Source organism: Castor canadensis, chromosome 16 (assembly GCF_047511655.1).
Source record: "Castor canadensis chromosome 16, mCasCan1.hap1v2, whole genome shotgun sequence".
Lineage (NCBI taxonomy): Eukaryota > Metazoa > Chordata > Mammalia > Rodentia > Castoridae > Castor > Castor canadensis.
This window is the reverse complement of record NC_133401.1, coordinates 27,291,103-27,318,928: the sequence shown is the minus strand read 5'-3', so window position 1 is coordinate 27,318,928 and position 27,826 is coordinate 27,291,103. Positions and strand designations below refer to the sequence as shown.

Sequence of the window (27,826 nt, the reverse complement as noted above, 5' to 3'; positions counted from 1 at the left end):
AAAAGAAAACGACAAACACGGGAAATAATGTGAAGAAGAACAGAAAACAGTAAGAGATACATTGTAATCATGTATGAAACTCCTTTGTACAATTAATTTACACTAATAAAAATGAAAAACAAAAATAAAAATTTATCCTGTCTATGAAAAGAAATTGGCAGCACTGAGGTTTGAACTCAGGGCTTACAGCTTGCAAGAAAAGTGCTTTTACCACTTGAGCCACTGTACCAGCCCAAAATTACAGGTTTTTTTTTTTTTTGTGGTACTAACCTTGAGCCACTCCACTAGCCCTATTTTTGTGATGGGTATTTTCGAGGTAGAGTCTCATGAGCTATTTGCCTGGGCTGACTTCGAATCGTGATCCTCCTGATCTCTGCCTCCTCTGGGATTACAGCTGTGAGCCACTGGCATCCAGCTTCCAAAATTACAGTTCTATAATATATTATATTATTGTATGTTATCTATCAGATCATAACATATATCATATATATGTTTGATATGTTCTGCATATATGGTAGATACATGTATACTATAGAGATTCTATAATTGGTATCATTAGAAATGATGTTTTCGTTAGATTCTATAATTAGTTAGACTAATTATTATTTTTAAATGTAAGGAACAGAAGATAGCGCCAGGACTTAAGTTTTAAAACACAGACCCACGTTCAAGTGTAGGCCTTAAAAGTACTAGCTGCGTGATCTGGTCATGCATCAGTCTTCTGGTTCATAAATTAGGGATAAGCAACTCACATAGGCTTGCTGTGAAGAGGAAGTGACATCACACATGTCAGGTAATCAATTATAGTCAAGATGAACTGAGGTCACACATGTCAGGCAAATGAGTTATGGTCAAGGTGAACTGAAATCACATTTCAGTCAATTAAGTTATAGTAAAGGTATGCTGGTGACTGACCCCTTGCCTGCACCTGGGCAGGAATTCTGGGCAGGATGAAGCCCATGCAATCAGACCAGAAACAATGGACTACTGAGGAAATGATTCCAACACATAGCTATCATTCTGGGCTATGGGGAAACTCAAATGGGTTGAGTTGTTCTGGAGTAAGCAAAGTTTTCTGCAGGACTCATATTTGATCTACAATCAGAGGGAAGGTGTTATAAAGAATCAAGAAGAAAACAAAGAAACTGTATTTCTGAGCAGATGTAAAATCTAAATTGAAATAGGTTGTAAGTATAAAATGAACATTTAATTGCAAAGATGATAAGAAAATAAAAAGAACATAAAAATATCAACTGTTAGCATTTTATATCAATAGTATTTTGATATGTTGAATTAAATAAAAAGTATTTCAATTAACATCCCCCCAAAAAGAATCAAGTAGAGAGCAAAAGTTTCCTTCAGCAGAATCTCACCAGTGATGCTGGTTGGACTTCAGAATAAACAGATTTGCTTTTCTTGGGATCAAATCCATATGGAATGAGGGAAACAGTCTCTAAAGATACTCTTTAGAGACTACTGGCAATGCTATCAGAACTCCCTGTTTAGGGCATACTCTCTTTATTTGCTAATAATAAAGATAGCACTTGTCTTAAGTTGAAAAAAATTCAATTGCCAAATGAAGGTAAAATAAATAAAATTTGGGGAAGGTAAGAAGATAAATAAAAATATAAAAGATCTTTAAAAAATAAAATACAGCAAAAACAATAGTAAATTATATTAAAGAGAAAAAAGTAAAAAAAAAAAAAAACAAAAAACGAAAAAACCCCATTGAATTAGGCTTGGGGCATGGCTCAAGTGATAGTGTACCTGCTTAGCACATCTGCGAACCTGAGTTCAAACCCCAAGTACAGAAAAAAAAAAAAGAAGCTTTGTTTTAGGTCCTCTAATCTTGGTATCCTTCTTGTCTGTTGGGGGCAGTGTGTCATATGCTAGCTGAGCACACAGGTCAGTCTATCCTCTGCTCTCAGAGTCAGTTCACTTCACAAGTTTTCCTTACTTACCCACACATAAATCCACACAGATACAGCCAACTGAATTTTGACAAAGGAGCACAAAACCCACAATGGAGAAAAGACGGCCTCTTCAACAAATGTTGGGAAAACTGGATATCCACATGTAGAACACTGAAACGAGATCCCTGTCTTTCACCAACATCAACTCAAAGTGGATCAAAGACCTTGATAGAAAGCCAAAAACTCTGAAACAGCTATGGGAAGTAATAGGAAATACACTGGAGCATATAGGTATAGGCAACGACTCCTTAAATAGAACACCTATGGCTAAGCATCTAAGAAACAATGAACAAATGGGACTGCATCAAACTAAAGAGCTTCTGCACAGCAAAGGAAACATTCACCAGACTGAAGAGACAGTCCACAGAATGGGAGAAAATCTTTGCCAGCTATTCATCTGATAAGGGACTGATATCCAGGATTTATAGGAAACTCAAAAAACTCAACCCCCAAAGAATCAACAACCCAGTGAAGTAATGGGCAAGTGAATTGAATAGGGAATTTTCAAAGGAAGAAGTACAAATGACCAATAAACACATAAAGAAGTGTTTAACTTTCCTGGCCATCAAAGAAATGCAAATCAAATGTACACTAAGATTTTATCTCGCATCAGTTAAAATGATTATCTTCAAGAGCAAAATCAACAACAAATGATGTTGAGGATGTGGTGAAATAGGAACCCTTATAAACTTTTGATGGGAATGCAATTTAGTACAACCATTATGGAAAGCAGTATGAAGATTCCTCAAAAAGCTAAAAATAGAACTGCCATATGATCCAGTGATACTGCCCCTGGGCATATATCCAAAGGAATGTAAGTCAGGATACAATAGAGACACTTGCATACCAATGTTTATTGCAGCACTGTTTACAATAGGCAAGGTATGGAAACTACCAGAAAATGTGACACACACACACACACACACACACACACAAAATGCAGTTTTATTCAGCCATAAGGAAGAATGAATATGAAACTATGTGGCTTGAAGGTAAATGGATGCAACTGGAGGACATCATGTTGAGTGAGCCAGGCTCAGAAAGACAATGGCTGCATGTTTTCTCTGCATGTTGGAAGATAGATCCAAAAGATAAACATATACACAAAGCCAAACACGATCATACACAAATTCATATGTAGAACACATTCATAATAGTGGAACTCCTCTATGGAACTTAGGGGAGGAGTGGAAGAAAAAGAAAGAGTGTCAAAAATATCAAAATACATTACATCTGTGCCAATAGATAATGATATGCACTAAAAACTGTTGAATAATGGTGGGAGGGAAGGAGTAAGAGAGAGTACTAGGAGGGATTGAACTGACCAAAGTAAAGTATACTCACAGGTGGGATACATTGAGAAACCCCTTTTGAACATTTACTTTTGAATTAATAATGAAAGATAGGACTATAAAATAGGTACAGTGTGTGCGTGTGGGCACTGGTGGGAGGGGAAGGGTGAAAGGAAGAGATGAAGGTGAGGAAATATGATTGATGGGCTTCATATACACATATGAATTAGAACAATGAATACTCTTGCAATTGCTTTAAGAAGGGGGAAGAGGAGGTGTGGGGGGGATTGTGGGGGCAACCTAACCAATGTATAATGTAAGGCTATTCGGAATTGTCAAATGAATTCCCCCTGTGCTATGAGTATATGCTAATAAAAATGAAAAAAAAAGAACGTCTCCTTTCCCTGTACCAGGAGCCACCGCAGCCCCAATGGCCTGTGGGCCAGGAAGTTTCCCATGTGCTCCAGAGGCCCCCTAGCTTGTGTACCCAGAGTTAGCAAAGGTCCCAGCTGAGAGGTGTCCCTTATATATGTAGGAGAGTTGGGGAAGCAGACATAACACTGCATTCTGCACTGTAGGGAAGAACCTAGGGAACCAGCACTTTGTCTTTCAGTCCCAGTACTTTCAGACTCGGCCCAGCAGCAAACCACCCTATAGAAGGAGGAGGGTGCGGAAATCCTGTGATCTGCCAGACCTGGGCTCAGAGCTCTTACTCCCACTTGGCACATGTTGCAGGAAGCAATGCAATCACTGACCACAGACCCAGAGTTTTCAGCCCCTGTGGTGATGCACAGATGATGAGCCTCAGTCCTTGGCATGGAGCCTGGGCCACCATCTACCATACATCCTGAAGTCCAAGTCCCCTGCTACTTAAACTTCTTAGCAGTTCTGTGTCTCACTCTTTCCTTCCTCATGAATGCAACCATCTCCCAAATAGACACTGTGGCATGGTGTCCCCAGGATCCCAGACTTTTGATTGTTCCTTGTTTTCAAGTTCCCAGAATAGATCAGTCTCAATTAATCAGTTCCTCTCACGTTGGCATCTGGTTATAGCACTCCAAGATATCCTCTCTAGTGCTAGCCTGCCCTGAAAGGGGAGCCACTGTCATGCGAAATCCCCACACTGCATTTAAGGCTTGTGATAAGGCTATATTTCCCAGAAGCTAGGACTGCCAGTCTGCCATCATCGCATGGCTGCCTGGTTTACGTTGTGATTGAGACTTTGGCTTCCCTTCCCAGCCTGAGAGTTGAGGTTGGAGCTCAATCTGTTTCCCACTTTTCTCTATATCAAATTTCCATTTCATGCTTTTAAACTCTTCCCTCACCTCTTTCTTGATTCCTGATGATCTTCCTCTCCTTCTCTCCCCAAAATATAGTTTTTCCTTTATGACATTGACTCTTCTCATTCACAGAGAGACAGAGAAGAAACTTCTTGTCTTCCATCTTAACCCAGAATCAGTTCTGGAAGTCTTAAGTGCAAGACAGATGTTTTGGTCAAGTTCTCCCCATGGTTGTGATCCTCTGCAGGGCCCAGGGGAGATGCTGGTCGATTAAATCCTCCAGATTCTACAGGGTGCCATATGCATTCCTTCCTTATTAAAATCGTGATCACTCTATTCCAAATTCTGCTCCATCTTCTCACCAACTTCTTTGATGAAAACACTTATCCCTCCCTCTTTCATTTATGAAGGAATTTGTGGTTACCTTGAGCACACATACATGATCACCCCTTCCAAAATCCTTAAGCATATCTGTCCTTATTGCCATGAAAGTTAACATAATCACAGATTGGGGAATGAAAATGTGGACACCTTTGAGTGACCATCATTCTCCCTATCACAAGCTTTGGAAGATCTTTCAACCAAATGTCATATGAGACATTTATCATTGATGGTAGAAAGCTATTGAACCAACAATTCCTAATATTTGTCTTGGTTGGTCACTCAAGAGTCAGTTCATGATGCACAGCTCAGGGTGCATGGTGAATTAGCTATTTATGGGTAAACATGATCTCAACCAGAGACCAGTAGAAACCCAGAAGTTGTTTCCCAAAAGAAGAGCTCTCTGCAGAAATGGAGTATGGGACCAAAATCTGAAATGTTTGTTCTGTAACTTTTCTACAGTCTCCTGCCAGAGGGCTCTGTACGACACCATGTAGCACAGATGCTCCACACTGTGGCCTCTGCTACCAATAAGGCTCAGGCTTTCTGCAGCCTGGATCTGTAGAAAAGACTTCTATTTTTCTTGGCTCCACCCCAACCACAAGCCTTTCATGGTACTTAAGGAATGGGGTGATGTGGAACACCCAAGGATGCGCATGTTGTGTTCAAATTCCAAGAGGCACACTTGGTATCAGAATATGTTTCTCTTTTTATAGAAAAGTCTAATGGAACACCATGTCTTCACTTTGGATCAGAAGTCTCAACATGCATCAGGCAACCAGACTCCTAGAACTTTATCAAAGAAGCCTGAATTCTGATAGATTTAAATCCCCATCCCCTAGGAACACATTGGTCTTATAAACTGGATAGAATAGCTGCTCCTTCCTGTGAGGTCCACTTCATGCAGCCTCACTGTGCTGGACATGAGGTATCCTGAATAATGGAGAAGTTTGTGGCCTGCAGACCTGATGGCAAAGGCTGGGTTGACACAGAACTGCACAGGACAGTGGAGAAGCACTACTGATCCTCAGACCTTACATAAAGACTCATGAAAAATTGTCTTTGCCAGATCCATAGGTGCACTTGAGGCCAGGAATGTGTGGATTTTCCCTAGTAATTCAGCTTAGTCTTGAGCAGAAGATGGAGTTGGAATCAATATTTGATTCTCAGATCCACTGCAGGTTGAACAGTGCTCAGTCTTCTACCACACAGGATAGTTGCATGGGAACACTGGGTCCTTGATGGGATTCTGACCTTCAAAGTCCTTCCAGGAATGTGGAGTGACTGTTGTTTAACTGTTCTGTAAGAAGAGCCTTTCCTTCCATGGGTAAGTCAACATTATACATTAAACTACAAAAACTTCACAGAGGACATATTCTATTGACCAATAAAGAAGCTCATTGTCTTTCCCACAGCTGGGTGCCAAGTTTGAGAATCGTGATGATTTTCCTACCTGCCCCACTATGTGGAGGGGATGAGAGGACAGAGCACAGTTCTCACTGGATGAGAGGATGCCATGGGTGGGCATGCAACACCCTCATCTATTTTCAACACTGAAAGTTTCACAGGAAGCAAAACTGCTATTTCTCAACACATAGGCCTTTGGAGTTATCGAAAATAAGATATGTGACTTCTCCTTTTTCAAAAATCAATTTCTGCCAATCATGAACCCTGAGTTCCATACTTGATATTTTTCCAAAAATGCCATGGAGTGAAGAAAGCCCAATGTGGGAAGGTCAGAAGCAGCTTAGTTCTGTCTAAGGTCCCACTTCTCCCCTCATCAATGGTTGTGTTCATCTCTAAGTCTTCCCAGGTTAGGGAATCCTGGATGGATTGTTAATGTTACAATGGTAGCATGGATGAGATGTTGGGGGACTTTTTCTTATGGCATTGTCACTTGCTTGGGTCAAACTCAGCTCCAATGTGGAAGGCAAGGGTCGTACCCCCTCAAATGCCTCATGACTAAGTTGAGAGACAAACACCTCTTATCTTTTGAGGATGCAATGAGAGGTCAGTGCTTGATGATGTTCACTCGCCCACTGTGAGAACCAGGCACAGACATGACACTGTCTCTTGGGTCTTACATTTTAGAGTTCCATTGTCTTGATCAAGGGTGAGGAGCTGGAACTTGAGTGGGGAAAGTGCTGCCTCTGCTCTACCCATCCAGCCTTTATGTCCTGGTTCAGTTTTAGGTTCCATCTGTTTCCATCATAGCTATGTACACTCTATGCTCACCAATGGCAAAATTGCCTAAGGATGCATTTCTCAAAACACATTCTCTCAAAAAGTCACAGACAAATATACTGTAAATTATATCCAAAGATATGTAGAAAGAATTATGTTCCATGAGTGAGTAGAATTCACTCAAAGTATATAAAATCAGTATAGCACTCTGGAAAAAAATTTGGAGGCTACTTAAAAAGCTAGACATCGATCTACCATTTGATCCAGCAATACCACTCTTGGGGATATACCCAAAAGACTGTGACACAGGTTACTCCAGAGGCACCTGCACACCCATGTTTCCAAGTTATGGAAACAGCCAAGATGCCCCACCACTGACGAATGGATTAAGAAAATGTGGTATCTATACACAATGGAATTTTATGCAGCCATGAAGAAGAACGAAATGTTATCATTTGCTGGTAAATGGATGGAATTGGAGAACATCATTCTGAGTGAGGTTAGCCTGGCCCAAAAGACCAAAAATCATATGTTCTCCCTCATATGTGGACATTAGATCAAGGGCAAACACAACAAGGGGACTGGACTATGAGCACATGATAAAAGCGAGAGCACACAAGGAAGGGGTGAGGATAGGTAAGACACCTAAAAAACTAGCTAGCATTTGTTGCCCTTAATGCAGAGAAACTAAAGCAGATACCTTAAAAGCAACTGAGGCCAATAGGAAAAGGGGAACAGGTACTAGAGAAAAGGTGAGATCAAAAAGAATTAACCTAGAAGGTAACACCCACGCACAGGAAATCAATGTGATCAACTCCCTGTATAGCTATCCTTATCTCAACCAGCAAAAACCCTTGTTCCTTCCTATTATTGCTTATACTCTCTCTACAACAAAATTAGAAATAAGGGCAAAATAGTTTCTGCTGGGTATTGAGGGGGAGGAGAGGGAGAGGGCGGAGTGGGTGGTAATGGAGGGGGTGGGGGCAGGGGGGAGAAATGAACCAAGCCTAGTATGCACATATGAATAATAAAAGAAAAAGGAAAAAAATTTAAGTAATGTAAAAAATAGTCACAGCGACAGAATTAAGAAGAAAAATTACATGATAACATCATATCTGCAGATGCAGATAAAACATTTGTCCCAATCCCAAACTCAATCCTCATAAAAAGTGTCAGCACATTAGGAATGAGAAGTTTCTCAATCTGGTCAAATTATTATCAAGGAGCCCTGATGCTACATTACACATATATATATAATTGTGAGAAACCCAAATTTCCCACTATATAAGGAAGAAGGCAAGGGCGTCCCCCTGTCCACACCTTTTCAGCCTTGCACTGGAAGTCCTGGCTAATGCAGGGGGAGAAATAAAAGAAACAATGTACACAGATCGGGAAGGAGAAGTAGAACTATCTTTACAGATGACATGATTGTCTATGTTGAAAATCTAAATGATCTGACAAAAAGGAAAGAAAAACTTTCATGAAGTAATTACAATTATAGGAAAATGATTTAGGGCTAACACACAAGTGAATTTCTTTTGTACATGCCAGCAATGAACAGAGGAATTCAACTGTTCCTTCAAACACCAGGGTCCTGATGTCAAGTTGTTATGTTTCTAGAGAAACCATACAAGAAGCATCTCAATGAACTGAGCATTTGAGGGTCCACAGAGTGTTAGGATGTTTTTCATTTAGGTTTTTTTTTCAGCCTAGAATCTGGTTTGACTTATTTTTTCTGTTATTTCACTCAAGACCCATGTTCTCTGATGAAAATATGGAATCCCTTTAATGTCCAGTGGGAATGTAATAATTACAAAGGAAAATAGTACATTACAGTGAAGCAAAGAAGCAGGTGCACCAACCTGGCATGTGGGATTCACCCTGATGTCATGGAGGTGACAGGAGAGAAGAGACAGTCGGCAAAATTCCACAGCAAGGTGCAGGAATGCCCCACAGTTTATGGGGAAAGATCTCTGCACATCTGCATGCATGTGTTTCACTGTACCCAAACCATGGATGCTCCCTGCACATTCTCAGACACAATTCTGAGATTCTCCAGAGCCTCCTGGGACCTTCACATTCATTTCCAAGGCTCCATCACTGAGCAGTGCTCTCTTCTCTCACTTGTTTACCTCGGGCTGCATCTTGGGTCTTTCTCCTACTGTGCAGAGCCTCAAATAGCAGAATCCCAGGAAATACAAGGAACAGGACAGTCACACCTGTGCAGATGAGATTCTCCACTGCATAGTCCTGGGGCTGTGAAGCTGGGGATTGTGGACAAACAACAGAGAGATCATGGAAGACCAAAATCATCCTGGGTCCCTGCATATCTATCCAGAGTTCAATCTTCATCTGTACAGGAGTTAACTCTTTGTGTTCAACCTCATCATTGAGATTTCTCCTCTCTCATCTGTCTTGGAGAATGGCTTGTGTAGTGCTGGGCTGGTGGTGTAAGGAATTAGTGAGAACAAAAGAAGAGGAGCAGGATGTGTGAAGTGTTTAAGACACTGAGCCTTTCCCCTGGGCTCCACATTCCTACGTGTTATTTTCATGACATAACTTTCTGTGAATCCTGAATGACTCTTTCCTGCTGTATCAGGGTTCCCGCTCATTTCCTCATTCAATTCTTCAGCCTCACTGTGTTCAGTGAGTATAAAGCTTGTGTCTGAGTCATTTTAGAGCAAAGTTTATCTGAGCATCAAGAGACCTGGGTGAGTGAGAAAAATGGTCTTCAGATTTAGAAGTGATGGAGCCCTTGTGTGCTCTCTATTCAGTCTGGGACACAGGACAATGGAAGCTAATTCCACTGGACACTAGTTTCCACTGAATCACCAGCTAAGGACCCAAGTGCTAGGGTTGAGGGGTTGGTCCTTGGGGATCCTAAACATCAGGAGCACAGAGGGTGACAGTCTGGGTCTGCTTCCCTTGCACACCCTCAGCCACTTCCCTTGAGATTCATCATCTGTTTAGCTCTCATTAACTAATCCTCTAATAACTAGAAACACCTGCAGAGAACCACACACAGACACACAGATACATAAAAAAATGGATATGTACTCTAAATATACAGTGTAGTGTCAGTGGTTTACAAAAGCAGTGCTTCTGTTTCTTACAAGCATGAATCTGCAGAGAAGATCAAGAATTAATATGTAAAAACATACCAGTTGTGCCAGGATTGCAGAGGTCCTTGACCCGAAAGGGATCAGGGCAGGAATGAACAAGACAAGACACACAAAGGGTCTCACTCATTCAGGAAGGGAATGACAAAACACATATCGAGAGGGCCAGAAGGCTGATGACCAACTGGCAAAATTTTATTTTTCTCAGCAAGCTTTATACAAAAGATGAAGAGACTTAAACATCAAAACACTCTGACCTAGTTACAATCTTTCTGTTTTTGCCATCTGTATTTTTACTGCCAGTGTCCTTGACTAAGTATAAACTTTTTTTCAGTCAAGGGAAACCATTTAGTGTTCCTTCCCACCGTGATAGAGACATGGTGCACCTGCAGGTTCCAACCTTGTCGGAATGCTGCTAAGCCACAGTGACCTTGTCAGACTGTGGCTTTTGGTTCCCAACACAGTTGACAGGTATTTATATGGATATTTCCAAATATAAATTAAATAAATCTATAATGCATCTGTCCTGTCACCTCTCAAAACTCCTTCTTTCCTATCTGGCAAGTTTTGGATTTCAGTGATGGAGGCAGGGGTGGGCATCCATTGGAGGACACTTGTTTTCTTCTTCTCTGAAGGATGAATTCCTCTCTGGCTGACCCTCCCTAGGTTTCCTAACTCCCATTCTAATCAAGATCTGTTCTAGGGGCAGGGCCCTACGTGACCCTTTGAGCTCAAAGTGGATAGGATCATTGGCCCCTCACCTGAGGCCATAAATACCAAGGGGTCACTGGGCTGTGACAACAGGTAAGGGTATGAGCTTTGGGGCCCATAACACCTGTAGATTCCCCTGAGGGCTGAAGTCACAGGATTCATGGAGAATTCTGCCTGGTGTGCTGAGTTCCAATCTTTGATCTTAGATGCAGGAGCAGGAGGGGATCAGCTGCCCCCTTGGACAGAAGGAACGTGTCCATCAGTTTCTGTGACTGACACAGCTGGGCTACATCCTCTCCAGAGGACACTGTGGGGCCTGGCTGCACTGAGATTGAAGGTTTCTTAGGGAGCTGTCCTAGAGAGAAGATGGAGGCTGAGGGACTACCCCACTTTGTTCTGGGTTGAGACTTTACCAAGGACTATGTCTGAGGATCTCAGTCTCTCTGTCTGTCTTTGTTTCTCTAACTTCACCTGTCCATAACCCTGCCCTGTCTCTGTGTCTCTCACCCTCCCTGAACCCCCAACCTCCATCATGCCTATTAACTCCTAGTGATCCCCTGCAGGACCTGTGCAGAGTCTGGTTGTTCACTTACTTTGTTGGGTTCCTCACCTGTGATCAGGATGTTCAGAGGGTCACTGGGGGCCGAACATGCAGAGGAGAGACTGTGTACTCCATAGCATCTGTACTGGCTCCCATAGGAGCTGCTCACAGGGCCCAGGTGAAGTTGGCCTGAGAGAGCCCAGCCTGAGACTGACTGCCAGGGAGATAGGGGAGGTCATGATCCCCTCCTTGGACAAAGCAGATCTGTCATATCTGATGTCAGAGAGACACTGGAGGGTCAGGTCCTCTCTAGGAGGCAGGACATGGCTCTGCTGGGTCCTCAGGGATGGCTGTCTGGACAGCCCTGGAGAAAAGAAAATCAGGGACTAAGTGGCCAGATCCTACCAAACACCTGTCCCTCCCCTCCTGTCCTGCAGGTCTCACTGTGTCTCACACTCTGGGTTTCTGTGTCAAGGTCCTCAGAGTTCTCTGGCAGAGGGTTCGTGGCAATGTGCCTGAGTCCTCAAGAAATAATTGGGACATTATGAACTTCCTCGCATGAGAAGACCTGCAGCTCAGGGGTCACTGAGCTCTCACCATCCAGCAGGACTGTAATAGTGACACAGATAGCGTCATACATGCTGCTCAGTCATGGATGGGATGCAGAACTTGGCCTTGTTTCCAGTCTCCAGTGAGGTCTGTGTGCCCTAGTTCATGGAGCTTCCATCTTTAAGCAGATGATGCTCCTGGACCTTCATGGTTCCCTCACATCAGATGGTCCCAGGGCTCCCTACGTGATCGTAGAGTCTGGTTCAACCCAGAGGGTGGGTTGGGAGAGGGGTCCCTTTGATGAAGCAGGTGACAATGAGGTGGGTCAGTTCTGAAGAGTGCATCTGTGACATTTGAATTGGAGATTACATTTAAGCTGACCCCTGAATAGCTTAAGGACCAGAGGAGTCAGGAGAAAACCCACCTTACTGTTGCACCCTCTGGCTTTGACTTTCACTGTCTCTTTTGGTTTCTATATCACTGGTCCCCTGTCTTCCACACCCTGTGTCAATGAGCTCAGAAGCCCTGGATCCCCTCACCTCACCATACACCAGACCTTCCTAGGGGCCTGTATCAAGTTCTCAGGTCTTTAAGCAAATGGCTGGGGCTTCCTCACCTGAGACATGGATCTCCAAGAGGTCACTGTGTAGTGACCAAACCTGTGGATTGCTCCTGTAAGAGCCATAGTATCTGAACGTCCACCCGTGGCTGGGGGTCACAGGGTCCACGGAGAACAAGGCCTGGAACTGCCCATTGGGGTGTTGCTGTGAGTTCAAGGTCCATGTGTGCTTGTATTCTCCTTCCTTAGTCAGTATGAAGCTGTCAAATCATTTCCATGAGCCACACTTGGGGTCACTGTCCTTCCTGAGGTCACCACAGGGTTGGACAAGGCTGAGAGATTGGGTTTGATATAGGTTCCTAGGAGAGAAGGAGGCAGTGTGTTAAATAGGCTCACACCTCCCACAATGTCCCTAGCACTGGGCTGTGAGAGGGGGACACCTCTGAAAGTAGACCCATTCCTGAGGGTGGCACCTGGTATAGGGACCTTTACATGTCCTCTCACCTGTCACCACTAACTCCAGGGGTTCACTGTGGTCAGATCAGCCAGCTGTGCTGTGATAGTCATAGTGATATTGCCCTGCATGGTGCTCTCTCATGGATGGAATGGAGAACTTGGTCTTGTTGCTGGACTGTAGTGGTTTCTGTCTGTCCCATGGTGCTGTGCTCACCCCTTTATAAAAACGATACTCCTGGGCTTCCAGGGACCACTCACACCATATGGTCACAGGCCTCTCCCTGGTAATCACAAAACCTGGCTCAGCCCAGAGGGTAGGTTTGGGGAGGGTCCCTGCAAGGAAATTAGAGGCTGGACCCTAGGACACCCACGCTCAGACCCCAGGTCTCAGCTCTAGGATCCTCTAGGCACCCTCACATCAGCTCCACCTGCTGTTCTCTAGCCCTACTGCCCATGGGTGTCCCCTGGTTCCCGGTGAGGAGGAAGGACCCAGGACTGTTGGGGACAAACTCACCTGCCTGCACTTGTGTCCTGGAGTCCAGACTCAGACTTGGAAGAGAGTTCCCTGTAAGAAGTTTGTCCCTGAAGCCTGAGCAAGTCCTCTACACTCAGAGCATCTTGAGCCTTGGGGTCTCTTCATGTCCAAGACTTGTCTTTGGGGTGGCATCCCCGCTAGACTAGGGAGCTCCCCATCACCTCTTCACCTCTCACACAGGCAAACCAGGGCCATGAGTATGGGGTTCATGGTGTCTCTTCCCACTGACCATGGGTGCACAGAAGGATAAGACCAAGATACCCAGTTGAACAGACAGAGAGATAAATGAAGTATGGCCACTTAGAGGGCAGGTCCTGCCTGTCACATGGTTGTAACATCAGCAGCCCTCCAGAAAATGAAAGTGCACTGCCTAGGAACCTGGCTCTCATTTCCCCAGTGCCAGGGCATGGTGAACACCAGGCACTGGCAGATACATGAGGTAGAAATGGTGATATCCATGACCTCTGGGTACTGCCATCTCACTTTATCTCCTTCTTTGCCCCAAAATCAACCACATATTTTTTGAGTATTTTCATTGTACATCATTGAATGGCATGCATTGAAATAACTAATTTTCAGAACTTGGAATAGTAAAGAAACACACTCACACACATACACACACACAAACACACACACAATATACTACTTTCCTATTTCTGCTATAATAAACAGTGGTTTAGAATAACTCAGATCATTACAGCTCTGTAGTCAAGTTTCCTGCAGGGCTCTGTCCGCTGCAGGACCAGGGCAGAATCTTCTCACTCACCTCTTCAAACTCCTGCAGGCTGTGCATCCTGTGTGATCTCTTCCCTTTCATCTCACAAGAGTGATTCTGGATCCCTTTTTCACTTATGAAGACATTGTTATTATGTTGAAGCCCTGTGGTTAATCTACAATCTAAGTTCCTTGACTTAAGCTAATTTGCAAACCCCTTTTCTGCCAGGTAAGGTAACAGAGTCATAGGTTCTGGGGATGAGCATGTGGATATGACTGTGCTTTAGCCCAGTGAGGTCTCTCCGTCCCATGGTGATGGGTTGCCCTCTTTCTCCAGAAGGTACTCTGGGCTTTCGTGTTCCCCTGACATCATGTGGTCACAGGTTTCCCCCACACCACACAACTTCTTCACCCAAATCGCATATGAGCCACTTCTGTAACAATGGACAGTGAATGAGTCCAGTTTAAGGTTGGGTGGGTCATGATGGTCACCTCCGGTTGCATGTTGACTCATCTATACATGGTCAGGCATTCATCCTCAGGTGGAGCTCAATAGAAACCCAGAAATCACTTACTCAAGATTGTCTCTCTGGGGCTGGTGAAGTGGCTCAAGTGGTAGAGTACCTGACTAGCAAGTGTGAGGCTCTGAGTTCGAAGCCTAGCACCACCAAAATAAAAAGGCAAAACAATTATTGTCTCTCTCAAGACAGGGCACAGTGTGGCTCTAAAACCTTTAGAATTGTGCTGTGACTCTTCACATCCTCCTGCTACAGACACTCCACACCATGGTCTCTGCTGGGTCCTGTAGTTCAGGTTTTCCACAGCCTGGATCTATTGCAAAGACTTCTCATATTTGCCATCCCACCTGAGCCAGCTGCCTTTAAAGGTACTTAGCAAATGGACTGAGATCACACACCCAAGGAGACACATGCTGTCCTTGAACTCCAGAAAAGGCCCACTGGGCTGCAGGCTTTTTCTTATATATGTGTCCAGTCGAACATGTCTTCACTTTGTATAGAGAGTCTCAACATACTTCAGGAATGTGGACTCCTAGGATTCATAGGCAACAAGAACCTGAATTTTGTTAGATTTATGTCCCCCAGTCAGAAATCCATTGTTTTCACCAATTTCCCCTAATAGCTGCTGCGTCCTGTGAGATCCACCTCACACATTGTCACTGTGATGGATGTGAGGCATCCTGCACAATGGAGAAGCTCGTGGTCTGCAGACCAGATGGCAGAGGCTGGATTGACACAGACCTGCATAGGACACTGGAGAAGCACTGCTGATCCTCAGTCCTTACTCACAGACCCACGGAAAATAGACTTCTGCCAGACCCATAGCTGTACATGGAGCCAGAGACATGTGGATTTTCCCTAGTAATGAAATCTTGTAAGGAGCAGCAGCTGAAGTTGGAATCAACACTTGACTCCCAAACCCACTGCAGGTTGCAGTCTGTTTTCTGCACACAAGATGGCTGAATGGGAACACTGGGTCCTTGATGGAACACTGACTCTCACAGTCCCTCCAGGAATGTGGAGTGACTGACTCAGTGATCTGTAGGAAAAGGCCTCTCCTCACCGTGCCCCAACCCGGCTTTTCTTTCTATGGAGTTTCTGATCTAGATGAGAAACAGGTGATAATGGTGTCTGTACCCTTTGACCACCCTAGAACTGGGAGAATATCTGTAGAGTGGGTTCAGGAGCTCAGCCAGACCCCCACTAACTACCCAACTCCTGGGTCATCCAAGGTAGTTAGCAGAATAGAACAGTCAACAACGAAGACTTGAGTGCAAAAAATCCACAGAGTAGTTGTAGTAGTTTTTAACCAATAAAGAAGGTTATGGTGTCCAGGAATGTCCAGAAAATGACAATTCCACATTTCAAACTGATGTTATTCAGTTTCTTCCAGCACATTCCATGTCTCTGCATGATAAACAAGTAATTGTCCTGTCAGGGAAGGAAGTGAACCTCAGAGTGTTATAGAGCTTCTCAGCAGAATTGGTGCAAACAAAATGCCCACAGAATTACAAGACATATTGTCCTTACTGCTGAAGCAAATCACCAACACATCCCACATGATTTCCAGCCTCTAAGAGAAAATAAATGGACATTTGCATAACAGTCAAATACATCATTATTGTAAAGTGATAATTGAGTAATTGATCATCAATGAATACGTTAAGAATATTTAAATGAATAATAAACTGAAAACACCAACGAAGACTAATAGGACAGATTCTTTATTGCTAGTTAAGTAATCAATTATTGGCAGAGCTGTCATTGATGCTGTAGGCAACCATCTGGACCTGACCACAGCCATCCTGATCAAAACCACCATGATTGTCCCTTACTGTCCCTGGTCACTTTCCCCACATGGTTCACACCACACTGTATTTGTGCATAGATCCATAGAGCAGTGTATGGAACTCTATGACAGGGCCTGGTACAGTCAACACCAGGAATGTGCCTGATGTGGGTGACATTGTCTTGAGGTAAACCGTGTGCATTCAGAATTGGAATTAGTCACTATTGTCCTGACCATGACATAAGCTCCCTGTCTTCTGACCCACATTATAGGACCTATTGATCTCTTTTCTACTCATGACCGTGTTTCTGTAAGCATCAATAAAGTGCACTCAGTAGGTGCCGGTTAGGTGGCTCAGTGGCAAAGAACTTGCTTAGCATATGCAAGGCCCTGAGTTCAATCAGATGGCAAGAAAAAAATCATACCCTACAATCCTGCATCTGACTATTTCTTTGGCCTCACAGCACCTTGGAACTGGTTCTCATACACAGAGACTTAGTTTTTCTGTAACTAATACTTGCTTTAAAATAATTTTAATAGACAAATTAATAACATGCCAGTGATTAGACTAATAAGGACAGTTATGACAGTGAAATTCAAGGCTTCTTTTAAACATACAAAACAATAATAAAAGCATGCCTCATTGTCCTGCCCTGTGGAGTGGGCAGAGCTGGGTGGTGAGTTTCAGAACTGCATGATTTTCTTTTCTGCCCTGCTGTGTGGGAGGATGGGAGGATGGGAGGAGGAGCCCCAAGTTCTCACTGGCTGAGAGGTGCATGGGTGGGCATTCATCCCACTGTGTTTCAATGCTGAAAGTTTCACAGGGCACTAAACAGCTATTTCCCAACACATCAAACTTTGTCGTGGTCCCAACTAAGATGCATGACTTCTCCTTTTTCAGAAATCAATTTCTGCCTGTCACGAACCTTAAGTTACACACTATACTTGCTTTCCAAATATTCCCTGGAGTATAGAGAGCCCAATGTGTGAAGGTCAGGAGCAGCCTGGTTCTGTCCACTGTCCTATTTCTCCCCACTCCTCAATGGTGTGTTCATCTCCACGTTTTCCTGGGACAAGGAATCCTGTGTGGATTATGTTCACAACAAGAGTGTGAATGGGGCCATTGGTCACAGCCAGTGTTAATGAGTGGAAATTATTGAGGACTGATAGAGAAGAAGGGGATTGTGTGGAGGAAGGTTCCTGAGCTGTTTCCAAGACAAGAGAGTTGTCAACAATGTCTCCCAATTAAATTTGAGTATGCATTCTTGGTTGGAATACCACTCTAGTGACACTGCCCTTCTCTGGTCCTCACTCGTGATGTTTTCTTGGAAAGGTTGGTTAACTTGTCATCCACCAGGCTTCTCCACAGGAAAGTTGATATTTGCCTTTCATCATTAATTATGTATTTCCATGAAGACACTTTGTGACAGTGTAAACAGTGTATTCCTCATTCAACTTTCATTTATTAAAACACTGACCTTTATACTATATCAAAAGCCTTTCCCGCTCCCCAACATTCAGTTGTGTATAAATTCATTGTTCATGACACCTCATCACCTTCATACACCTGTTGAATATGGTTGATTCTTTTTATGGAATAATAACAAGATTCTCTTGATTTTCTTATTTCCTTGGATTCTCATATATTTCCTACAGGAAAAATAGAGAAAAATTACCAAAACATATAGCCATAGGTAATGTCTTTATGAATGCAACTCCAATAACTCAGCAAATAAGAGAAAAGATTGACAAATGGAACTACATGAAACTAAAAAGCTTCTGCACAGCAAAGGAAACAGTCACTAGACTGAAGAGGCAGCATACAGAATGGGAGATGATCATTGCCAGCTGTACCTCTGACAAGGCACTAATAACTAGAATATACAGGGCGCTCAAAAAACTACCCCCCATCAACAACACAATAAAGAAATACACAACTGAAATGAATAGACAGCTTCAAAGGATGAAGTACAAATGGCCGTTGAATAATTGAATAAAATGCATCAGATCCCTGGCCTCGAAGGCAATGTAAGTCAAAACAACCTTGAAATTTCACCCACTCCAGTCAGAATTGCTGGCATCAAGAACACAAACAACAAATGCTCGTGAGGATGAAGCGGAAAAGGAACCCTATAGATGAGAATGTAAATTAGTACATAATATGGCAAGCAGCGTAAAGGTTCCTCAAAAAACTAAAAATAGAATGACCATAAGATTGAGTGATACTGAAGGAATGTGTGCCAGGATACAACAGAGCCACGTGCTCACTCATTAGTTTATTGCAGCACTATTCATGATAGCCCTGCTTTGGAAGAAGCCCAGATGCCCTATAGTTAATATCTGTTAAGAAAATGTGGTAGATACACAACAAGGATTCAACTTTAAGAGGACCAAACTTATGTCATTTCCATGAAAATTGATAGAACTGTAGATGATTGTGTGAGGTGAAGTAAAGGGGACTTGGGAAGGAAAGAATCATATGTTTTATCTCAGATGTGAACTTTAAGGAGAAAATGCATGAAAATAAAAGCAGCACTATTAGTGATTGGGAAGAGGCAAAGGGGGAAGGGGGAGAGAATGCCAGAGGTTAATAGGGTGAATAAGATCAAGGTATATTACATGCACAGATAAAAATGTCTCAAGGAAATTCATGATTTTTTAGAAAAAATTATTAGCATATAATAGTTGTGGAGGGGGATGCATGGTGACATTTATATGTGTATTTACAATGTATCTTTATTACATTCACTCCCTGCATAATTCTTCCATGTCCTCCCTCCTCTCAGTGTCAACAGTTTTCATTTTCTATTTCCATACATGAATACAAAATACATCTACCATATTCACCCTCCTTCACCCTTTCCTTGTGCTCTCCTCTCTTCCTCTGGTACCATTGTATCATATATACTTAAAAACGATTAAAAAAGAACCTGACAGTCATTTCAGAAGCTGCTTGGGTTACCTAGTCAATATGCACGTGTGATCATCACCATTTTATTGAATACAATTGTACATTTTCATGAGATACACTGTGATGACTCGATACATGTACAACACAATGTGTAACAATAAAATCAGAGTAATCAGCACTTTTATCTCCTGAAACATTACCATTCCTTTGTGTTGGGAACCTTCAAAATCCTCTCTTCTACTCCTTTATATGACACCTAATAATGTGTTGTGAATAGGAATCTCCCACTCTGTAGTAGAGCTCTAGAGATTAATCATTCTATGCAACTGTATTTTCAGTTAATTATTTCACTTATTTGTTCATAGATTGTACACCTTTGCATGCCTCCCTAAATAATACATATTATCTATCCTAACCATGCAATAAAATATATCCATTCCTGGGCTCCAAGATGGTGATTGCTGACAGACTCCAGATCACAAAGCTCCCACAAACCTGAAAAATAATCTTAGGTTTGTGACAGCAAGCATAGTTGGTCTGGTTAGTTTGCCAAATAAAAGGTCACCAATGTATATACAGACCATATCTACAATGACCAACTTCTAAATAAGCCTTTTAATGCATAAATCTTCCCCAAGTGCATGGGTACCACCAGGTAAAAAGTGCTCAGGTGGTGGATGTTTTTGTTTATTTGTTTTATCCTGGATCAGAGAAACCTCTGGTTGATATGGGGAGGGTCCTTGTAAGGAAATCAAGATGGGCCCAAGGACATCTACCCTTCAGATCTCAGCTCTCAGCTCCAGGACTCCCCAGACATCCCCAACATCTGCTGGAGAGAACTGGTGCTTTATAACCCCACTGCCTAGGGGTAGTCCTTTGTCCATGAAGAGTAGGAACCTAGGACAGTTGGGAACACACTCATTTGCCTGGACTCAGGTCATGGGTCCAGACTCAGCTTTGGGAGAGCATGCCCTGTGACAGGTTTGCCCCTGAAACCTGAGCAGGTCCTCTCCTCAAGGCTCTGAGTCCCTGGGGACTCCTGATGGACCAGGACTTGGATGCAATTTGGGGTCCCTCTCAGACTAGGGTGCCTGCTCCCCTGCTGCACATCTCACTGAGACATAGGACTATGAGGGTTTGGGCCATAGTATCTGCCCTCATTGGCACTGCCTGTGCAGATGGACGAGAACAGGGTGTCCACCAGTATAGACAGACACACGGGTCTGGCCACTCTGAAATCAGGTTTTTCATGTGACATGGTTGTCAGATCACCAGCATCACAGAAAGGGGAATTGCCCTTCACAGATGGTTGGCTCTCATTTCCCCTGGACACTGCAGTTTGGGTGAGCACCAAGATTTCTGAAGATAAAAACAGGGTCTCCATTGACCACATGCTCTGTGTACATGATCTCTCCTCATCTCACTGAGAGCCAGGACACAGGTGCAAATAGACCTGGTGCTTTCTTGAGCTGGCTTTGGCAGCTGAGAATGACTAAGGGCTGTTTCTTCCCGCTTAGAGCCTCCCATGGGGTCTCCTTCACTCCTTCAGCCTGTCCATCTGCACAGCACTGTGGTTTCCTTCAATGGCTAGTTGTCTCCCCAGCCCTGGAGATGTTGCAAGGAAGATGCTGCAAGGAAGGTGCTGCAAGGAAGATGCTGGTTCCTGCTGCAGAGGTACACAGTGCTGCAGAGACACAGTGAACACCTGAGTGGGAATGAGCAGAGGAGATGCAGGAAATAAGGAAGATACTATGAATCTCCTCTCACCCTGGAGTATGTTCTTTTTTTTTTTTATAACAAACATTCCTTTCCTGGACTTCCCTTTTTGTCTTAAATGGCACTGCCCCATTTCTGCACACCACACTTAACTCACTACTGCCCTTCAGTGACCCTGTTTCCTGTCTCAGAACTCACCTCACCCTGTGCTCCTGCTTTCAACCTCGAGGGGGAATGATTAAGTTTCTCTCCAGTTTTGAAGGGAAATCTGACCTTTACCTATTATTCACACATCATCCACTGTCTGTGTGACCTTGAGCAGGAACTTCCCTTTTCTAAGAACTCCCAGTCTCAGACTCACTCCTAGGTGAGTTCAGCCAGTGTCAGTAGAATCTGTCTTCTCTGAAGGAAGAGGCAATGAATCCCTGACCAACAGTATTTGCTCACATCACCTAGACACTACATAATGCTGCAATCCTAGACAGACAACCAGGCTAGAAAATGACCTGAACATCATTCACACTGGTGATTTAGAAGTGAGGGTTTCTCTGCTGACCTGCTGACGACATGATCCTATATATAGAAACCCTAGAGAATCAATCACTCATTCACAATTGCCTCTAGAAATGCCTGGGCATAAATCTAACCAATGATGTGAAAGACTTTCAAAATTAAAACTATACAGCACTGTAGAAAGAAATTGAAAACACTAGAAGAGGGAGAGAAGCCCCCATGCTCATGGATTGGCACAATTAATATCGTGAAAATAGCCATATTATGAAAAGCAATCTACAGAGTCAATGCAATCTCAAACAAAATTTCATTGTCAATTTTCATAGTAATAGAGAAAAAACCCCACGAAATTCATATGAAAACACAAGAGACCCTAAATAGCTAAAGCAATCCCGAGCAAAAAAAGCAATGTTGGAGGTATCTTTTCGACACATCTGATAGCAAAATCTCCAAATGAAATCAAGACGACAATTTTATTTACAACAGCAACAGAAAACATACTTGGGAACAATTTATCCAAGGAGTGACAGATATGCTGAAAACCATGAAATAAATGAAGATGACACAACTGAATGGAAAGAAATTGACGAGATAAATTGTTACTGTGTTTAGTTATTTGTTTTTCGGTGGTACTGAGGTGACAACATAGGGCTTCTCACTTGCAAGGCAGGTGCTCTAGGCTTGAGCCACACCTCTAGTTCCTTTAGCTCTGCTTGTTTTAGAGCTAGGATCTCCAGCCTGACCCAAGATCCTCCTATTTACTCTTCCCACTTTTGCTGCGATGATAGGCATGTACCACAAAGCCTAGTTTTTTTCCACTGAGATGGGGTCTCATAAACATTTTTCCCATTTCGTCCTGAAACAGTGATCGTCTTTATCTCAGCCTCTTGTGTAGCTGTGATGACAGGCACACACCACTGAACCCAGCTATTGGTTGACATTGGGTCTCACTATTTGCCCAGGCTGGCCTCGAACTGTGATCATTCTGATTTTCAGCCTCTCAAGTAGCTAGGATTATAGGCATGAGCCACTAGGACTAACTATTTTTCTTTCTTTTTTTTTGGGTTTGAACTCAGGGCTTCACACTTATGAGGCAGGTGCTCTAGCACATGAGCCATGCCCTCAGCCTGACATTGTTAAAACATTCATACTATCAAATCTATCTAGAAATTCCATATAATACCCATGAAAATTCCAGTGCCTTTTTTCCACAAGAACAGATAAGCCAATCCAATATTTGCATGGAATCACCCATGGTAGACCCATAGTAGCCAAAACTATCTAGAGAAAAGACTCGAAGCTGGGGCTGTCCCACTACTTGACTTCAAAATCCACTACAAGTGTACGGTAGTGAAAACTGAGTGGAACTGGTGTAAACTCAGACTTATAATCACCGGGGCAGAACAGAGAGCCCAGAATAAGTCTTTGCACTTATGATCAAATGGTTTTGGGTGGAAGTGCCAAGATCACACAGTAGGGGACACGGTCCTTCAATCAATAGTGCTGGGAAACCTGGATCCTGACATGCAGAAGAGTGAATGTGGACACTGTTGCAACCTCATATAACACTCGTCATCACAAGACAGAGTCAAGATTAAATGTAGGATGTGAAACAGCAACACTATTGGGGAAAGCATAGGGGACCCTACATGACATTGGTCTGGGGCCTCAAAGCACATGCAGCAGAAGCAAAATAGACAAAGGGTGTTAGGTCAACCTAATAAACTGCAGACTAAGAGAAGCAGTCAAGAGTGAAGAGACACTCATATGGTATTTGTAAACCTTTATTTGCAAAAGGATGAATCCCAATATTCATAAAGAACTCAGACATCTCAGCGAAGGAAAACTGGGGCAAGAACCTGAACAGACATTTCTCAAGGGGAGACAATGGGCCAGGGATCCGTGGCTCACTACTGTAATCCTAGCTACTTGTAAGGCTGAGATCAGGAGGATCTCTATTCAAGCCCAGCCTGGGGAAGAAAGGTCTTAGGATCCTGTTTCAACAGGGAAAAAACAAAACAAAGCAAAAAACAACCGAGGAAGGTGTTGACACCTGTCATCCCAACTACCTTGGGAAGTTTAAAAAACAAAATTGCCATCCTGGCTTGTCTAGGAAAAAGTGATAACTTATCTCCAAAATAACCAGAGCAAAATGGCTTGGAGCCATGGGTAGGGCACCTGCGTCGCACATGTGAAGGTGTGAAGTGCTGAGCTTAAGCTCCAGAACTGCAAAATAAATAAGTAAGTACACACATAGGCAAATACATAAATGAAATAAAAGCAGAGGACATGCAAATGCCAGTGGGTACACGGGAAAAGCACAGATCAAAGATGTGTTTGCTTTGATTGAGATGGAAGTTTTCAGTTATTCTGTGAGTGTGCTGAAATACACTGATTGAGTTTTGGACAATGAGTGACCTTTCCATTGACAAAAACAAAATATCAGTGTTGTCCTGATGCACTGTCTTTTTCATGCAGGAATGAACATTAGTGGTGATATTTTTTACGGACTGACTAAGTTCATGTGAAATGTCACCTGCTCTCTGTCTCTTTTCATGGCTAAGGTTTACAAATGCCATTAATGTTTTAAGAATGGACTTTTGGGTACTGTTTATATTCATCTGTTTATGTGTTTGTCCTCATTAGTAACTACACTTGTCATATTACTTCTTCCCTGTGCCTTTATTTGCAATAGGCTTTTATTCTCTATTTTCTCAATATAATAGATAAGGTCATTGATTTAGAAAGATTTTTCTTTATTTATTTGTTAGTGGCTGTGATTTTCCAGTTTCATAGTTAATGTGTCATGGTTACATGATCACCCGATTCAAACCTCCTCTCACCACAGTTTTGTTTTCTCATGTCACACATTCCTTATTGACAAGTCTCTGGCTTTATTTCCAAATTGTTGGGATATCAGTTATGTCTAACTATCAGAATCATTTGAGTGCTGCAAGTTCCCAGAGGCTGCTGGTGCCACATGAGGTATCCATGGTGGCTGGGCTCAATAGTCAGTGTCCACCAGGGCAGGTCCCGTGTCCCCTGAGGGCCCTGCGTGGAGTGTGGGGTCAGGGTTTTTCTGGCCTGATGTACACCAGAGCAGTGAGCTTGTTGGTCTCAGCTGAGCTCCTGACTGGGAGGAAGGAGGTGCAGTTGTCCTCTGTCTGAGTGTCACATTGCACAGATGGGCATAGGTCACATCCTGGGGATCCTCAGATGCAGTAGCCTGGAGGGGAGAGAGTGAGTGTGAAGGTGGGTGCTTGGCATTGGGTTGCCAGGGGCCTAGGGAGGACAGGTCTTACCTGACTGTCCATCTGTCTGTCCCTTCCTGGCTGTCTGTCCTTCCTGTTCAGAAAATCCCAAACAGGGGGGAAGGAGGGGCAACCACTCCCCTCCTGAGTCTGGAGTGGTTCACCTGGGCATAGGTCACTCCCTGTGGGTCTTCCTCAGGTGAGTCCTGCAGCAGGAGACAGTGAGACAGAAACAGAGGCTCCTGGTTCCACCTGGAACTCCTCAGCCAGTTTTCTCCATGGTGGCCAGAGTGATCCTTTGAAAACTTAAATCAGGTTATTTCATTCCTGATGGGGTCTCCAAGGACTTCCTAAGGCCTCAGGGGTGTAGCAACTTCATTCCTGTAGTTCTGAGCTCTCATCCTAACACTCTGTCCCTTGCTCACTTGGCTGCAGACACACAGCCCATCTTCCTGAAAGAGTTTGTTCATGCCTCAGGACTTTTGCACTTGCTGTGTCCCCTCCTGCAGCAGCTGGTCCAGTAGATTTGTGTGTGGCCTTTCCAGGCTTCTTCTCAGAAGACACCTTGTCAGAGTCTCCCCTGTAAATCACACTGGCCCTCTCTGCCCTCTGCTCTCTGTTCTTTGCTTCATTATCCCTGACAGAACTTGCACTCCTGAGTCCATTTACTTGCATGTCCTCTCCACATCTGAGGGAAGCTCAGAGCATGAGGGCAGCTGTGGTTGCTGCTGTGTCTGCAGTCCTTACAGGGAGTCTGGTCAACATGGGGTCCTCTGTGGGTGGCTTGGTGAAGGAGTGGAGGGGACTCATTTACTCATACAACTTTCTGAGATCCAGGAGCATGCTATCAGGAAGATAGGCAAGCAGCTGGAAAGAGAACAGAAGGTAGGGGCCCACAAGTTCACAGAAAAACCAGGAGACAGGGAAGACACACCAAGGGAAGGCAGGTGGTTCCAGAAGGAAGTGATCAGAGAAATCTCAGGATTTCTCTGAGAACTGAGGGGAGGTCAAGGACGATCCCTTGGATGAAATTGGGCAACCAAAGCCATTGGTGCCCTGGATGGTCGGGGCGGGGGGTCTCATCTGATTGTTCAGCTGCACCCCTTCCTTAGGCTATGTGTCCTTCACAACAGAATCTGTGGAGACAGAACCTGAGGGTCACCCCCTGGCCAAATTCCTGGGTTGTCTAGTCCTGTAAGTCCCTGCACTATCCCAGATGGGAAAAAAGAACCATAGAGCAGGTGAAGTCCCACGTCCACAGTGTGGGTTTCAGTCGACTCATCCCAAGCCCAGACCCTCCCCACCTTGCTCTCTAGTGCTGAGCCCTCAGGTGTCTCCCTCCCAAGGCCCCTCTTCCTCTCACAGAGGTTTTCTTCCTGGACAGCAGCAACTGGGTTGGAGCTGGGGTGACATGGGGGGGTGGTCAAGTGTTAGTGAGGGATGCAGGCATGTGGGAGTCTGGGTCCTAGGGTAGGAATTACCTTTTTTGCAGTTCTCTGTCCCTGGATGTTGGATGTCCCTGGATGCTCCATGACTCCTGAAGGATGTTGGAAGTCAGCCTCTCTGTGGGTTGCATGACAGGGAAGAGTCTCAGGCCAGGAGGGTTAGAGCCCCATTTCACATGCTCCTGATGGGGGTATGGGGACTTTAAACACACTGGACACATGTTCACATGTTCCTGAGATGGAGAAGCTCAGAGAATGCCTGAAATTTGCACAGGTTTGTCAACAAGTGTTTCCTGTTGTAGGTTTTCTGATCTGAGATTCTGCAGAAGGCTTTCTCAGCTGTCCTGTAGTCACCAGGGTAGATTCTCTGGGGCTTGGTATTCTGAGCCCAAACTCAGTCAGTCCTCAGGGGAATCCATAGTTTCCTGAGACCCTTGTCACCCACTCCCTACTCACCTGATCTCCTGCCTTTGCCATGACACCATTCTCTGAGGAGGAAAAGCAGGAGCAAGAGGAAGAGCATCAGGAGGAAGGCCACTTTGACCCTGATCAGAACCTTCAGGTAGCTCTCCAGACCTTGGGCACATGTGACACAGTGAATGAGGAACAATGCCATTTAATTCAGCACATACTGTGTGCCAGGCCCATGCTGGATGTTTGTACCCTTCACCTCCGACCCTCACATTCGTGCAACATGGGATTGCCACTCCCACCTAGCTAGTTTACAGAGGAGGAAACTGAGGCTCAAGGAGGTGCATCACCTGCCCCAGGTCACCTAGCAGGAAGCACAGATTGGACTGGATGGGATTGGATCTGGGGAATCTGACTTCCAACCTTGCTCTGTCCACCAGAGCTGAGACCCCCGAACTGGATAGAAAGACCCTGATCACCCCTGACACAGCCCTTTTACCCTCCTTGCTCAATGTCACCACAACCCAGCACCCTCATTCACAATGTCATCACAGCCCTGTACCCCTCCTTGTACAATGTCACTGTCACTGCATCCCTCCCTGCACAATGTCACCATCACTGTGGCAGAACTGACAGACCTACTACAGAATAAGTCCTGGATACTTCCCTGGGAGCCCTGTTTTCCCAGAAGGTCATAGCCAAGGTCAACAGTAAAAAGAATTTGGAAGCCTGAGCCAGGTCTCTCCTTTACACTTTAGGACCCTGAGGCCCAGATGGGGGAGGAGCTGGTCCAACTCAGCATCTGCAAAGGAGTCTTCACCAACCCCATAGCTCAGGTCCTGTAAATGACCCCCAAGTCCCAACAGAGCCTCTCACTTACTTCTCTGGCATCCTGACTCCATGGGGGAGAGGAGCTGATACTCAGGGCCTGTGGGAATGGATGGGAGGTGAGGGGCTAGGGGCCCTGCTCCTCACCTC

The 27,826-nt window shown here is 44.2% G+C and overlaps 1 pseudogene; it reads right to left on the bottom strand.

Annotated features, from left to right (window-relative positions):
* LOC109685400 (leukocyte immunoglobulin-like receptor subfamily A member 6) overlaps positions 1–21,039 on the bottom strand; it is a 34,378-nt pseudogene extending 13,339 nt beyond the window's left edge.
* Between the last annotated feature and the right edge of the window lie 6,787 nt (positions 21,040–27,826).